Raw genomic sequence first — 17,542 nt, 5'->3', positions numbered from 1 at the left:
ATAGGCTTTGTTCTTTTATTTTTAGCATCATTGCTTGCCATATTATTAGAAGAATGGGTTTTTGTCCGTGCTGAGGTCAACTAAGTACCAAGAAAATGATTTGGCTTTCATAGAGGATTCAAGACTTGCAGTTGTGTACTTGTGTGCGGATTCAGATTTTGCCATATATTTGGTTCTGTAATTTTTTTATCCCTTATTACTATTCCAAACAATCAATTATTACTCCATGTTATGTTTCTAAGTCTTCTATCTACGGTTCTAAGATATTTACTCCTTATACATACAATTTTTACTCCATCTTATTATTGTTATGTCGTTGTTTTCATATCATTGTGAAAGTCATAAAGTTATTTTGAACACAACAATGGAATGTCCAAATTGTCAAAAAGTAATATTTCAAATGATAATTACTCAGCTTGCCAATGAAATTTACTCCCCAACCAGCTCATAAACAACATGCATATGCGTCGGGGAAAATCCACTTCTTCTATATATCTAGCTTACCTATTGAGTTTACATCACGCGCCTTCTTCGGAACAAAATTTACTCCACATTTATGTGGCATTCTCTATATTCATCATAGTAAATATACGCACTTGCGAAAAGATTTTTTACTCAAATCGCTCTAACATTTTACATACAACAATACGAATGATTTTTACTCTAATGGCTAAAACATTTTACTTATAGTGGACACAAGTACTCCATCCCAATGATTCACGTATTATAGAACCAAACGAGCAGGATATAATTGTTGGCGAGAGTATAAATAAAAAAAATGGTGTGGCCTCTTATTGTTGATGGTAAATTCAAATTGTATGCCGGTTATAGTTTATGCTTCTTATTGCTGATAACGTTAGCATTTTTTAGTTCACAAAAAGTAGTGCCTCAAGAGATAAGTGTTGGGTCCAGATCAACGTCATTCACGGTATTAAGTCCAAAGTTGTTGTTGCAATAAAATTAATGAGTATTGAAGCGACGTGGGGAATAAGTATCCTAGGTGACAACTGGCAGATAAGTAATAGGGGCGTGGAGTTTTCAAGGCATATTTACATTAGTGCTCAATGGGTCATGCATGCAAGATTGTGTCTCATAATCACGCTTCCTTGTTTTATTTCCTCTCAAAGCCTGCTAAGCGTAGTATTTACTCCACGAGCGCAACTCCCACCTGAACCCCTTTCTTTTGCTTTTCCCGCTCGTGATTGCAGGCAAGATTCACTACAGATGCACTTCACACGCCCACATAACTCAAACGTACCTTTTTACTTTCCTAGAGTCTAGTTTATACCGACGCACATACTACTAATCTTAAAGTTACTTCTAGGATCATACTACCAGTACTTACCTTTTGTGGTCCGTGTTTTCTCGCCTAACTGGACTCGTCATATCTCTCTGGCCATAACATGTAACGTGTAACTCGTCGAGGCTTCGTCCATAACGCCTAGCTGGGAGCGCCGAGTATTATTTTTCATTCACTGTGCTTAGACATTCAAAACACTACTTTTTACTCCTACACAATCTAACTTATACCTCAGCGGTACGCAGGCAAGGCATCCCATAAGACACACACGACTGGAACAACAAATTTTTTTGATGCCACGACCCACACGTAATTGTAAGCTAGTTTTTTACTTTCGCAGATTTCAGGTTATACTCCATCTACACATTTACATCAAATTCGAAAAGAAATGACACGCTCATGGTGCCACATTCACTGGTCAACCAATGCTCAAAAAACATGCAAGTCATTGAAACTGTATTAAATACTCCAAGCCCGCGTCAAAGCATGGGAATTTGTGCAGATCCATCGCAAACTACATTAAAAGCAAACTGAACACTAGATTTTACTACCGTCTTAAGAAAGGACCGTAATTACCTACCGCTGGAGAAGGGGCAGCGCTCCACCGTGGGTGTTGAATAGGATAAGTTTTTTCTACACTCGCGTGTAGCTACTCTCATCATCAGTATACCATCGTGTGTATGTCCGCAGACTCATTTATCACTTTGAGTATGTTCATATACTTCACGTACGGGTGGACTAATTAATTGTTGATGGGGTTTAATTGTCTGGAATCTCTTTATATGCAAATTCCATCAGGATCCCTCATTCTGCGGAGACCACCCATTATCGTCATCAACCATCGACGGCCCCATCCTTGTAGCATGCATCTTGCCGTCTTCGCCGCGCTTGAGGTGCTTGAACTCCGCACCAACACACTCCACAGCATCATCCCGGAGAACCTCGACGATGGCTCTTTTCGAGCTGGCACTGCATGTCGTCCCTCGCGGGACCGTGCCGGGCGCATGGTGATGGCCGGCCTTTAGCCATCGTGCTCTCGGCCCCATGCCCCTAGCGGCATGTGCTGAGCGTGGAGTACGGTGATCAGGTTCCCAGTTGAAGATGGGAAACGGTGATGGAGAGGGGCTTCCCGATGGTGAAGCCTTCCGATTGTGCCTCAACAATGACAAATTCATTGGGTTCCCATTGGAAGATGGAGCTGCAAAAGGAAGAGGTGCTTTCGGTTCTAGTACGATCCCGGAGGGTGCATCTATGACTGAAAGCAATTAGATGAGCTTTGTTCTTTTGTTTTTAACATCACTGCTTGCCATATTAGTTTTTATTCGTGCTAAGATCAAATAAGTAAGAAGAACATGATTTGGCTTTCATAGAGGATTCAATACATATGCAGTTGTGTACTTGTGCGCGAATTCGGATTTTGCCATATTGGGTTCTTTGATTTTTTATCACTTATTAATATTCTGAACAATTATTACTCCATGTTATGCTTCTAAGTCTTCTATCTACGGTTCTAAGATATTTACTCCTTATACACACAATTTTTACTACATCGTATTATGGTTATTTTGAACACGACAATAGAATTTCCAAATGATCAAGAAGTAATATTTCAAATGATAATTACTCAACTTGCCAATAAAATTTACTCCTTTGTATGCACTATGTTTACCACATTCGTGCACTATGTTTACTCCTTTGTGTGCATTGTGAAATATTACTCCAAGCTGTACTCATATAAAATGGAAAAATACGATATCTAGTATGATAAAATATTACTTCTTGTTTGGTGGTGTAATCAGTAATTTTGAAGTTTAAAAAGATTATTACGGTCAAGTCCTTGTTAAAATAGTACTCTAAGATTTAAAAATTACTTAAAATCATTGTAGATTTGAAAAATAAATTTAAAATAAAGAAATGAATATTACTTACCCCAAAAAAATACTTATTGGGGATTGCTGAGAATTGAATATTACTCACAAAGAATAAAGAAAATGCTTCCAAGGAATAATTGGCCAAATACACAAGGAATAAAATTTTACAGACTTGAGGAGTAACCTTGTATAACAACAAATAATTTTTCATAATTCTATTGACATTCACAAACATCTACGACTAAGCATTTCAAGTTTCTATGACTAATTACAACTTGCTGTGTAGTCCATAAAATATATTGTGTCAAGTTACTCTGTGTTATGCATAATGACTCCTTGTTTGTATGGTAATAACTCATGGGCGTATCCCACTATGAAAGTGTAAAAATTTGAATGGATCAGATTGAAGTGTCCCCTCATAAGAGAAGACTTAAAAGTGATACAATATCAGTCCCAGAAGGCTGATAACACTTTTATTACATCAGATGGTACATCACCGTACAACTTTACGCGGAAGTGGGCAGTGAAGCGCCACTATCGCGAGAATAACAACTAACACCCACACAACGATATTAACTACGAAGAGGGGGTCATCAGAGTCTTGCGCCATGCGGAACTTCCTGCGGGTGACTCTATCCACAGGCAAGGTTGGGTGCAGGATGGAACCTCTACTCAACGTCTTTGGGAACGAAGTCTGGATCATCCTCTGCAAAAATTAAGAATGGGGTGAGTACAAACGTACTCAGCAAGTCCAACCACACCCACGGAGGGGTATGAATAGAATATAATGCACAGGATAATTCAAGGATAAGGCTAGGGTTTAGTTTGCAGAAAGCTAATTTTTATGCAGAGGTTTATTTGAAAGAAAGGGGTTTTCAAAAGAAATTGTCTAGCACTGAGTAACACGTCGGGTTGATCCACACAGGATCCAAGTTTTAAGTTGCTACCGGACTCCTCGTCCGCCGTAGCACACGGCACAACTGCCGAACACTTTTCCAAAATAACTCACGCCAACCCATCCATTCCCAGAAGAAACACTAGTTATGTGACCACACCGTAACTCGCCCAGTACCGTGGGCACAGCTATTCGAATAGATTCTTAACTCTGCAGAGGTGTGCAACTTTACCCACAAGCGGGGTACCATAGCTCGATCACCGTAGTGTCGGTGCAGATCCCAACAAAGCCATTACCCACCTTAGCTAGACCTGACTAGCCATCACAGGATCCACCAAGGGGTCATTGACCTATCACAGAGGTTTTAATTTGGCATAAGTCACATAGAGCTAATCCCTTCTCCTTGATCACCCGTTGCTCTCAGCTCTCCTGATGACTATCAGACCAACTAGTGGGGTTTATACTAAGCCGTTGCCCATTCAACGGTCGAGTGGTTTGCACGATAGTGGAGTTAGGTGAGATGACACACCAACTCGGTCCTTAGTTGCGACAAGATGGATATCTCCCTTCCTTGCTCTGCCACACAGGCACGAGCACACCGTTCGGCAGTTCACACAGAAGTGCCATCCATCTCGTCCAATCTCATCTTTCGAAATTCCATATTTTTCCCTTCCCACACACTCACACATTTTTCCTTTTATAAAATAAGTTGTATTGTGTTTAAGGTTCTAAGCGTTCTAGCAGCGATTAACGTCCAAACAAATTACATTCAGACATTAATCTAGGTGGTCAAGGAATGGTTATAACAAATCAAGAGGTGGCTATCCAACCATGTTTTCAGCAGATAAAACATATGCAGTTTTGTAAAATAGGCCAATAGGTTGTGTTTATAAAAACTGGGACAAAACATGCATCAAAGGATGAGATTGAACTTGCCGTCTTCAAAGCCTTCCGGGAAGTCCTGATCGAGGTGCTGTCCTTCGGGTTCGGGATCGTGGAACTGGTCCTCGTTCACTTGCTCGCAGTATTTCTTGTCGACAAGTTCTCCCTCGTTTACAACGTGATCTACAACGCATACAAACAGGCACACAATTAAGAAAAATAAATAAAAGTTTTATCGTTGAGCTCGAATCGGAAACAATTAAGATATGGAGATAGGAGAAATATTTTTGGGCGGTTTCCTAATGGCATGGCCAAAACTATGTTAGAAATGGCGTGGTAAAGTTTCAGGTCGATCGGAGATTGTTTGGCGAATAAAATGATAGGTTATAGAGAGGTTTAGGGGTTAAATAAGGAGTTAGGGACCTGTTTGTAATTATTTCTGAGAAGACAGGGGCTTGATTGGTATTTTAGGAAATACCCGGGTCATTCTGAAAATGGTCAGGGGTTTATTTAGAAATATGTTTTTACGGGGAAAGGATTTATTTTGGAATATATTAAAGGGCAGGGATTCTTTTGCAAAAAGTCAAAAGAGTGGAAGGGCTCTTTATAGAATAGAGGGAAGGGGAGGGGTTTTTCGCAAATGTGCCCTCCTTCTTCCTCCTCATGCGCATAACAGAGGAGGGGGGGCGCTGGGCGCCGGCGGCGGCCCTCGCCGGCGGCCCAGGGCACGGCGGCGGCCGGGGTCAGGTGGAAAAGAGGGAGGGAGGCCCGTGGGGTCGATTCCCACCCTCGATTTCAGGGAAAGAGGCCTGTAGGAAGGGAAGCCATGGCGGCGGGTGGCAGCAGACGGCGGCGGCCGTGGTGGCGCCATTGCGGGGCTTGACGGCGGCCCAGAGCTGGGGGAAAAGGGGAAGGGAACCTCGGGGGTTCCATTGCTTACCTTGGCTCGGGCTAGGGCGCAGCGAGGAGGGGAGCTCCACGGTGGCCGGCGCCCTGGAGGCGGCGGCAATGGTGGTGGCAGTGCTAGGGGCTGGAGTGGAGGCTAGGAGCGGCGGTGGAGGCCGTGGGGGAGATGAGCTACGCGGGGAGCCTATTTGTAGGCGGAGTAAGGCGGGGGGGAGCGCTACGGCCGGCCGGTGAGCTCGAGGTCGAGCTTTAATGGCGGCGGGTCTGGTGGTGGCGCTATGCTGCGCGGGCGTCGAGGCGAGGAGGGGAGGCGGTGGCGCGTAGCGTGGAGGGCGGTAGCTGGGAAGGTGCTCGGCGCAGGGGAGGTCGATGCGCGGTGGTCGTGCGAGCTCTGCTCGCAGTGTGCGCGAGCGCCGAGGTGGCGGCGCTGTGCCGTGTGGCGCAGCGAGTGCACGTGGGAGCTGGGGCTTGCCGTGCGTGCGATGGGCCGTGGGTGGGGCCGGGAGCAGAGGTGAGCAGGACAGGGGGGGGCGGCGTCGAGCCGCGAGCGGCGAGTGGCACAGCGGGTGGCTCGGCCGCGTGGTGCACGCGTGGGGGCGCGTGCGTGGGCAACAGGCGTGTGGGGTCGGCCAAGAGCGTGGACAGGAGCGAGGAGTGGCCAGGGTGAGGCGGTGGCCGGCGAGCAGCGCGCGTTCCACGTGCGGGAGCGCGGCAGGGAGGAGAGGGAGGAGGGAGAGAGAAGGAAGGAGGGAAGAAAAAAAAGAAAAGGAAATGGAGAAAAGAAAAAGAAAAAGAGAAAGCGGGAGAGAGAAGGAGAGAGATTCGCGGCGGCGGCCGCGGTCGGACGCGCACGAGCGCCGGTCGGGCGTGACGCGCGGGTCAAGGGCGAACATGGAGACGGGACGGCGATGGATTCGGATGTCGGGACCGGGTTTTTTTGGAAGATCGGGAGATCGGGCGGGAAAAATGATTTGAGCTCAACAACGAAAAACTATTGAAAAAGAAATTTAGTGCGTGATTTAATTTGGTGAAATTTTGGGATGTTACAAACCTACCCTACTTAAAATGAATCTCATCCTCAAGATTCGGTTGGTTCCTAAAGAGATGGGGAAACTCCTTCAGAGCATCTTCGCGATCCCATGTAGCCTCTTCTATTCCGTGTCTGGTCCACTGAACTCTGCAAATCCGTACTTCGGAGTTTCTTGTCCTCCTAGTGACAGTGTCAAAAATCTTGAGAAGTACTTCCTGATATCGCAGGTCTGGCTGCAAATCTATCACTTCTACTGGCACGTGTTCTGTCTCGGGTATCCTCAAACACCTTCTTAGTTGTGAGACATGAAACACTGGGTGTATATCTGACATTTCTTCTGGTAGCTCCAGGCGGTATGCTACGGCTCCGACTTTCTTCAGAACTTGGTACGGTCCAATGTACCGAGGGGCCAACTTTCCTTGTACTTGAAACCTTTGAGTTCCCCGAATAGGTGAAACCTTCAAGTAGACGAACTCTCTCGGTTTGAAACTTATTTCTCGTCTCTTCTTGTCTGCGTAGCTCTTCTGTCGAGACTGGGCGGCCTTCAGCTTTTCTCTAATCTCGGCCACTCTTTCTTCTGCTTCCTTTATGAGTGCGGGTCCGACTAGGGCACGTTCTCCATCTTCTGACCACATTAGGGCAGTCCTGCATTTTCTCCCATAAAGGGCCTCGAATGGGGACATGCCCAGGCTTGCTTGATAACTGTTGTTGTTTGAAAATTCCGCATAGGGTAAACTCTGCTCCCAATCCTTGCCATACGTAAGAACGCATGCTCTCAACATATCTTCCATGATCTGATTTACCCTTTTTGTTTGACCATCCGTTTGTGGGTGGTAGGCGGAGCTGAAGTCTAATTTGGTGCCTATGGCTTTATGTAAACTTTTCCAAAACCTAGAGTTGAATTGTCTCCCTCTATCTGATACAATTCTGCTAGACACACCATGTAACTTTACTATATTTTCCACATAAAGCTTAGCTAGCTTTTCCCCCACCGTAATTGGTCCGCACGGGTATGAAATGAGCCGCTTTGGTGAGTCGGTCCACTATTACCCATATGGAGTCATGTCCTTTCTGTGTTCTGGGCAAGTCCACTACAAAGTCCATTCCTATCTTATCCCATTTCCAAACTGGGATGGGTAGGGGTTGTAACAATCCTGCTGGCTTGTGATGTTCGGCCTTGATCCTTTGACACGTATCACAATGGGCGACAAATCGTGCAATATCCGCCTTCATTCCTTTCCACCAATATTTTTGTTTTAAATCCATATACATTTTGGTGGATCCTGGGTGGATGGAGTAGGCCGAGTTATGGGCTTCATCCATGATTATTTGTCGGAAGTCTCCTTTCTGGGGCACACAAATTCTAGTTTTATACCATAAGGTTCCCTCATTATCCACTCTAAAATCCGGTGCCTTATTTTCTCCAGTCCGCATTCGGATTTCCATCTAAGTCCTTGTCCAAACTTTGGGCCTTTCAGATTTTATCCTCTAGAGTAGGTTGAATGCTCATCTTGCGAATGGAACCTCGAGGGACAATGTGCACATTCAATCGTGCCATTTCTTCCTGCAGATGGGCATCCTTTGGTCCATAAGATTTCCGGCTTAAGACATCGGCTACCACATTAGCTTTGCCAGGGTGGTAATGAATTTCCACATTATAATCCTTAACCAGTTCTAAGCACCTTCTTTGTCTTAAGTTCAAATCTGGCTGGGTAAAAATATACTTTAAACTCTTATGGTCGGTATAGATTTTGCACTTATTTCCAATTAGATAATGCCTCCAAATCTTGAGGGCGTGTACTACGGCAGCAAACTCTAGATCATGTGTTGGGTAATTCTACTCATGGGGCTTGAGTTGGCGGGAAGCGTATGCAACCACTTTCCCGTCTTGCATCAGTACACACCCTAATCCTTGTCGGGATGCATCACAATAAATGACAAAATCCCGATGAATGTCCGGTAGGGTCAGTACTGGAGCGGTTGTCAACCTTCGCTTCAATTCCTGAAAATTTCTTTCGCAGGACTCTGTCCAGACGAACTTCTTTTCCTTCTAAAGTAGTTCCGTCATGGGCCAGGCTTTCCTAGAGAATCCCTCAATAAATCTTCGATAATACCCAGCTAATCCAAGAAAGCTTCTGATTTCACTAACATTAGTTGGTTGCTGCCAATTAGAAACCGCTTCGACTTTCTCAGGGTCGACTGCTACTCCTTCTGCGGTCAGAATATGTCCAAGAAAAGCCACTTTCTTTAGCCAAAATTCACACTTGCTGAATTTTGCATAGAGTTTGTTTGCTCTCAACTTTTCCAAAACTACCCTCTGATGTTGCTCATGCTCCTGGACACTCTTCGAGTAAATAAGTATGTCATCGATAAAGACTACGATAAACTTATCTAACTCGTCCATAAACACCTTGTTCATGAGGTTCATGAAATATGTAGGTGCATTGGTGAGTCCAAAAAACATCACCGTAAACTCAAACTGCCCGTAACGGGTGACAAAAGCTGTCTTTGGAATGTCACTTTCTCTAATCTTGAGCTGAAAATATCCTGACCTCAGATCGAACTTGGAGAAGTACTTGGCCCCTTTAAGTTGATCGAAATGGTCATCAATCCTGGGGAGGGGGTACTTATTCTTGATGGTAACTTCATTCAGCACCCGGTAATCTACACACAACCTCATACTCTCGTCCTTCTTCTTGACAAATAGGACTGGGGCTCCCCAAGGCAACGAGCTTGGTCTGATGAAGCCAATTCATTGTAATTCCTCCAGTTGCTTCTTTAATTCTGCCAATTCAGAAGCTGCCATCCTATAGGGTCTCTTGGCTATAGGAGAGGTTCCCGGGACAAGGTCAATGACAAACTCTATATCCCTATCTGGTGGCATTCCGGGACGTTCTTCAGGGAAAACATCTGGATATTCGTTTACTACCGGGACTTCCTCCAAGGACTCGGCTTCCATGCTAAACACCATTGGGTCAGATCCACTTCCCCGGGTATGGCAGGTCACTCGTACTCCTTCTGGGTTCGTTAGGTGTACCACTTTGTTAGTACAACCTATGAGACCATTGTATCAGCTTAACCAGTCCATTCCAAGGATCACGTCTATTCCCTTAGACTTAAGTACTACTAGGTCTGCTAGAAATTCTACCACACTTAAATTGATCCTTACCCGTAGACAACCTAGTTGACACTTGATGTCACCTCCAGACATCCGGGTTAATAGGGGTGTTTTTAGTAGTACTGTAGGTATATTGTGTTTTTCCACAAATCTTGAGGATATGAATGAGTGTGATGCTCCAGAATCAAATAGTACTGTTGCAGGAGCTGAGCTGACTAGGTACTCACCGAGCACTACGCCCTGAGCTCCTTGAGCCTCCTGCGCATTGATGTGGTTGACGCGGGCTCGTCCAAATGACTGCTGGGGCTGCCTCATCTGCTGACTGTTGTTGTTGGTGTTGTTGCGGATGGGCACTCGGTTGGCACCTGACAGAACTGGCCTTGGTCCATTCACCATGTTGGAGAAGGCTGATGTAGCAGGCTTGTTCTTGGCATATGGGCAATTGGCAATGAAATGATATGTCTCACGGCAGTTGAAACAGGCCCTAGCATTGCTGTTGTTGGTGGTGACCTGGCTTGCATTGCTCTGCGGGGCCTTCATGGTGTTCTGGCTCCCGAACTGTGTGTTAGAGGCATGTGGGCCTGTCACCTGAGACTGGGTCCTATACTGCATTGGGGCCTGATATCTTGGTGCCATATAACTGGAATTCCTTGGTTTCTGGAAGCGGTCCTGCTGGCGGGGCTTGCTTTCCAGGAACTTGCGCTTGTTATCCTTTCTTTCTTCCGCTTTGGCCCTTTTTGTGAGAATGGCCTTGTTCATCAGAGTGTTGAAGTTCGGGTAGATCTGAGGGGTAAGCAGGGTCCAGAGTTCTGGGTTCAATCCCTTCTTGAACATGTCTTGCTTCTTTTCATCATCGTCCACTTCCTCTGGTGCATATCGGGCCAGTTCCATGAACTGATGGGTGTACTCTTCCACCGACATGCTTCCTTGCTGCAGTGCGCGGAACTCATCCGCCTTGTGCTTCATGGTGGCCGAGGGGATATGATAGCAACGGAACTCCTTCACAAATTCCTTCCAAGTGATGGTGGAGGCATCTTCAGCAGCGGCACAGTAATTCTCCCACCAGGCTAAGGCAGTCCCGGTGAGTTGGTGGGCTGCCAGAAGAACTTTGTCTCGATCCTGGCATTCGAACGGCTCGAGCTTCCTTTGGATCACACGCAGCCAGTCGTCTGCATCCAAGGGGTTGCTGGATCCGGCAAAGGTGGGCGGCTTGGTCCTCAGAAAAGCTGTCAGCTTGTCATTCATGGTCTGCTCTCGTGGCCGCTTGTATAAGAGAGCATTGGCCAGTGTTTCCAGTATGAGGGTCTGGTTATGTATTATCTATGCCAGGTCCCCGAGGGGTGGTGGTGGTGGCAGTGGCACTTCACCTTGATTTTCTCCTCTGTTCTGGCTCACTTCCTGTTCTTCCTGAGTAGGGTTCTGTCCATTTAGGTTGTACTCCTGCATCAGCGGCTGCAGGGGTCTGGTTGCAGGAGGCCCTCGTACCGCTTCGGGAAGCCATCTGTAGATCGGAAAGAGCCTTTGTGAGATTAGGATTAGAATTATGTGATGTTTAAGTTGTTTAATTCGTATTTTTGAAAAGGCAGAATCTACCTTCTACCGAGAAGCACACAAACTAACAAGCACACAAACATAGCAACCAACAAGCGCAAACACCTTTATTACTACAAGGGAGGGTACAACACGGGGACAAGACTAAAGCGCGTACTACACGTCTGGGTACAGGATCACACTTAAGGGTACAACTTAAGCCAAGGGGCCTGGAGGGTGCAACACTAGGATGGCATCTGACATTCTACTCGGGGGGCGAGCCTTCTTCTGGGGCTGAGTGTGCGAGTAGTCCTTGCTCGCCGTCCTCTAGGTTTCCATTTTCCAAGGGTTGCGTAGCAGCTTCTCTTTCAACGGCGGCAGTAGACCTTTCAGGATTCACGGGTGGGGCTTGTGGGGTTCTCAAGAGTGGTCCCCATCCTATGACGGGTGTCCTGAGTAGAACATGGTCTTCCCCAATTGCCGGGACTGGCGTTCCACTTCTTGTCCATTCTTTCATACGCCGGTCCCAGGCCTGCCTGAGGCTCTCCTGGGCAACCGCTTCGCTGCTGACCGTGGCTACGGCTCTTGCCTCAGCTTGGGCTGCTCGGATCTGTTGCAGTCTTACCGCGAGCTCTGCTTGCTCGGCTCGATGGGTCTGCTCTCTCAGAATGTTGGCTTGCTCATCAAAGAGCTAATCCAAAGAGGCTAGGTAAGTAGCCACTTGGTACAGGGGGTCTTCTTCATGGCGGCGTAGTTCCAGACTTCTCATGCGAGCTTCACAAACTGGGGTCCTGATGGCTGGCTGGAAGAACGTCATTGGTGTGGGGGGCGAGGTGTCTTTCAAAAATCCGGCATAGATAACGGAGTGCCTTCCTAATGGCCAAGGGATAAGTGTCTTGGTGCCTAAATCCTGTGGCGGTCACTCGCCATGGCTGGATGTCGGGGTAGCGGTCACTTCTGGCGATGACCAGGATCACCCTGCAGCGGAGGGTACCATGGTGCTCGTACTCTCTATTGTAGTACCTTGGGCATTCGATAACGCCAAGGCTTTCCAAGGCATTGATCAAGAGGCTGGGGAAGCCAGGCGCAGCTTGGCAATTGCCATGGGTCCATCCTTCCTCAGCCATCTGAAAACAAAAATAGGGTGAACAAATCTTGCACAAGTATTTGGATACGAAGGGGACAGATGGTACTTATTATTACAACATGGAGGGGTACAGCTTCCATGGATACATGATTATTAGGACAGGGTTCTAGCTTGGAGTGGTACTCTATCATGGGGACTCTTCCTCGATCCAGATAGGGCGCTTCTTTGGTGGAAGACACTGATCCATCACATCATCTTCGGTCTGAGTACCTCTATCCCAATGGGTTTCTTCAGGTTCTTCCTCTATCCACCCACCTATTCCTCTAGGAGCCTCGTATTCTTGCCATTGGGCTTTGAGAGCGGCTAGGGAATACTCGGCGCGTGCGGCTCTTGTCCGTTGTTCCTCCAGTTCTTGGGTTGCCTTTTCTGCCCTGTGGATTTGGTGCTTCAGTTGTGCCGCATGTTCGCGGTAAAGTTCATCCAGGCCGGTGAGGTAGATGGATAGGTGGGAGACCGTATCTTCTAGCTCTTCTTCTTCTCTCCCAAGTCCTCTCATCCGGGCAATCCATGAGCATCCTCTTCCTTCAGTAGGCGGGAAAAATCCCATAGGTGTCCGCTGAAGATGATGCTTGTAAATCACGCGCAGCCGTCGTAGGGCTTTTCAGTCGGCTTTTCTGTAGGTGTCCGGGAAGCAAAAGCCAGTGGTGGAGATGAACCAGGGGTCCACGTCAGGGTAGCGCGTGCTCTTTCCCAAGAAGATCATCAAGTCGCATCGAAGAGTGCCCCTAGAGTCGTACTCCCGGTAGACATACTCTGGTGGGTCCACAACTCCGACACGTTCCAGGCTGAGTATCAATAACTTAGGAAGGCCGGGCTCTGCGTGGCAGATTCCGCCACTCCATCAATTGTCAGCCATCTGGAATAGGGCAAGAACCAGCGGTAAGTGTATGAGTGGAAAAAGGATTAAGTAAGGAAAAGTCCTATTGTGAAAAGGCTCGAAGAAGGGGTCTCAATCCTAGGGTCACGTCCTACGGCCAACCTACGGCTCTGATACCACCTGAAGCGTCCCCTCATAAGAGAAGACTTAATAGTGATACAATATCAGTCCCAGAAGGCTGATAACACTTTTATTACATCAGATGGTACATCACCGTACAACTCTACGCGGAAGTGGGCAGTGAAGCGCCACTATCGCGAGAATAACAACTAACACCCACACAACGATATTAACTACGAAGAGGGGGTCATCAGAGTCTTGCGCCATGTGGAACTTCCTGCGGGTGACCCTATCCACAGGCAAGGTTGGTGCAGGACGGAACCTCAACTCAACGTCTTTGGGAACGAAGTCTGGATCTTCCTCTGTAAAAATTAAGAATGGGGTGAGTACAAACGTACTCAGCAAGTCCAACGACACCCATGAAGGGGGTATGAATAGAATATAATGCACAGGATAATTCAAGGATAAGGCTAGGGTTTAATTTGCGGAAAGCTAATTTTTATGCAGGGGTTTATTTGAAAGAGAGGTGTTTTCAAAAGAAATTGTCATGCACTGACTAACACGTCGGGTTGATCCACACAGGATCCAAGTTTTAAGTTGCTACCAGACTCCTGGTCCACCGTAGCACACGGCACAACTGCCGAACACTTTTCCAAAATAACTCACGCCAACCCATCCATTCCCAGAAGAAACACTAGTTATGTGACCACACCGTAACTCGCCCAGTACTGTGGGCACGGCTATTCGAATAGATTCTTAACTCTGCAGAGGTGTGCAACTTTACCCACAAGCGGGGTACCACAGCTCGATCACCATAGTGTCGGTGCAGATCCCAACAAAGCCATTACCCACCTTAGCTAGACCTGACTAGCCATCACGGGATCCACCAAGGGGTCATTGACCTATCTCAGAGGTTTTAACCGGGGCATAAGTCACACAGAGCTAATCTCTTCTCCTTGATCACCCGTTGCTCTCAGCTCTCTTGATGGCTATCAGACCAACTAGTGGGGTTTATGCTAAACCATTGCCCATTCAACGGTCGAGTGGTTTGCACGATAGTGGAGTTAGGAGAGATGACACACCAACTCGGTCCTTAGTTGCGACAAGATGGATATCTCCCTTCCTTGCTCTGCCACATAGGCACGAGCACACCGTTAGGCAGTTCACACAGAAGTGCCATCCATCTTGTCCAATCTCATCTTTCGAAATTCCACATTTTTCCCTTCCCACACACTCACACATTTTTCCTTTTATAAAACAAGTTGTATTGTGTTTAAGGTTCAAAGCGATCTAGCAGCGATTAACGTCCAAACAAATTACATTCAGACATTAATCTAGGTGGTCAAGGAATGGTTATAACAAATCAAGGGGTGGCTATCCAACCATGTTTTTAGCAGGCAAAACATATGCAGTTTTGTAAAACAGGCCAATAGGTTGTGTTTATAAAAACTGGGACAAAACATGCATCAAAGGATGAGATTGAACTTGCCGTCTTCAAAGCCTTCCGTGAAGTCCTGATCGAGGTGCTGTCCTTCGGGTTCGAGATCGTGGAACTGGTCCTCGTTCACTTGCTCGCAGTATTGCTCGTCGACGGGTTCTCCCTCGTTTACAACATGATCTACGACGCATACAAACAGGCACACAATTAAGAAAAATAAATAAAAGTTTTATCGTTGAGCTCGAATCGGAAACAATTAAGATATCGAGAGAGGAGTAATATTTTTGAGTAGTTTCCTAATGGCATGGCCAAAACTATGTTAGAAATGGCGTGGTAAAGTTTCAGGTCGATCGGAGATTGTTTGGCGCATGAAATGATAGGTTATAGAGAGGTTTAGGGGTTAAATAAGGAGTTAGGGACCTGTTTGTAATTATTTCTGAGAAGACAGGGGCTTGATTGGTATTTTAGGAAATACCCGGGTCATTCTGAAAATGGTCAGGGGTTTATTTAGAAATATGTTTTTATGGGGAAAGGATTTATTTTGGAATATACTAAAGGGCAGGGATTCTTTTGCAAAAAGTCAAAAGAGTGGAAGGGCTCTTTATAGAATAGAGGGAAGGGGAGGGGGTTTTGGCAAATGTGCCCTCCTTCTTCCTCCTCACGCGTAGAACAGAGGAGGGGGGCGCTGGGCGCCGGCGGCGGCCCTCGCCGGCGGCCCAGGGCACGGCGGCGGCTGGGGTCAGGGGGAAAAGAGGGAGGGAGGCCCGTGGGGTCGATTCCCCCCCTCGATTTCAGGGAAAGAGGCCTGCATGGAGGGAAGCCATGGCGGCGGGCAGCAGCAGACGGCGGCGGCCGTGGTGGTGCTGTTGCGGGGCTCGACGGCGGCCCGGAGCGGGGGAAAAGGGGAAGGGAACCTCGAGGGTTCCATTGCCTACCTTGGCTCGGGCTGGGGCGCAGCGAGGAGGGGAGCTCCGCGGTGGCTGGCGCCCTGGAGGCGGCGGCAATGGTGGTGGCGGTGCTAGGGGCTGGAGCGGAGGCTAGGAGCGGCGGTGGAGGCCGTAGGGGAGATGAGCTGCGCGGGGAGCCTATTTATAGGCAGAGTAAGGCGGAGGGGGGAGCGCTGCGGCCGGCCGGTGAGCTCGAGGTCGAGCTTTAATGGCGGCGGTTCCAGTGGTGGCGCTATGCTGCGCGGGCGTCAAGGCGAGCAGGGGAGGCGGTGGCGCGTAGCGGGGAGGGCGGTAGCTGGGAAGGCGCTCGGCGAAGGGGAGGTCGATGCGCGGTGGCCGTGGAAGCTCTGCTCCCAGTGTACGCGAGCGCCGAGGCGGCGGCGCTGTGCCGTGCGGCGCGGCGAGTGCACATGGGAGCAGGGGCGGCGCTGTTGCTTGGCGACGGGCGGCGCGGCGAGTGCACGTGGGAGCAGGGGACTGGCGCGCGTGCGCGGGCGCATGGGCGGGGCCGGGAGCAGAGGCGAGCGGGACAGGGGGCGGCCGGCGTCGAGCCGCGAGCCGCAAGCGGCACGGCGGGTGGCTCGGCCGCGTGGTGCACGCGCAGGGGCGCGCGCGCGGGTTTGCAGGCGTGTGGGGTCGGCCGAGAGTGTGGACAGGAGCGGGGAGTGGCCGGGGTGAGGCGGTGGCCGGCGGGCGGCTCGTGTCGCGTGTGCGGGAGCGCGGCAGGGAGGAGAGGGAGGAGGGAGAGAGAAGGAAGGAGGGAAGAAAAAAAAGAAAAGGTAAAAGAAAATGGAGAAAAGGAAAAGAAAAAGAGAAAGAGAGATTGAGAGTGAAGGAGAGAGATTCGCGGTGGTGACTGCGGCCGGACGCGCACGCGCGCCGGTCAGGCGTGACGCGTGGGTCAAGGGCGAACAGGGAGACGGGACGGCGATGGATTCGGATGTCGAATCTGGGTTTTTCGGAAGATCGGGAGATCGGGCGGGAAAAATTATTTGAGCTCAACGACGAAAAACTTTTGAAAAATAATTTTAGTGCGTGATTTAATTTGGTGAAATTTTGGGATGTTACACAAATGCAAATAAATTTCAGATATTAATGCATAAGAATCCACTAAAATGGATAGCAACTCAACTAAAGCACCCATAAATTCCTCCCTGAAGTCTTTTTCGCGTGAGTTGTCTTTCATGAAAGTAACAACCACCCCTAGAATCTCTCTTTAAAATTTTGAAGTTAATCACAACAAAATAAACTTCCATGCTTGCCCTATGCACCGCATGCTAAAGAGATCCACCTGCCTTCCATTCAAAGTTGGTTGAAATAAACAACCACAATGCAAAAATATGTGAAAGAGACAATTTTTACAGCCACTTCATTATAGATTTTTACGGCTGCGGAGGCATCAAAATCTGTCCATACTGTAAAACATAGATGACAGGATAGATATAAACTCATGAAATTCATATATACGTAACACATGCTTGGATTGTAAACACAATTGGATTTGTCGGGATTTTAATTCCAGCAATTGCAAGCACCGTTAA

This window comes from Panicum virgatum, chromosome 2K, assembly GCF_016808335.1.
Source record: "Panicum virgatum strain AP13 chromosome 2K, P.virgatum_v5, whole genome shotgun sequence".
Classification (NCBI taxonomy): domain Eukaryota; kingdom Viridiplantae; phylum Streptophyta; class Magnoliopsida; order Poales; family Poaceae; genus Panicum; species Panicum virgatum.
Note: the sequence above shows the minus strand (reverse complement) of the source record.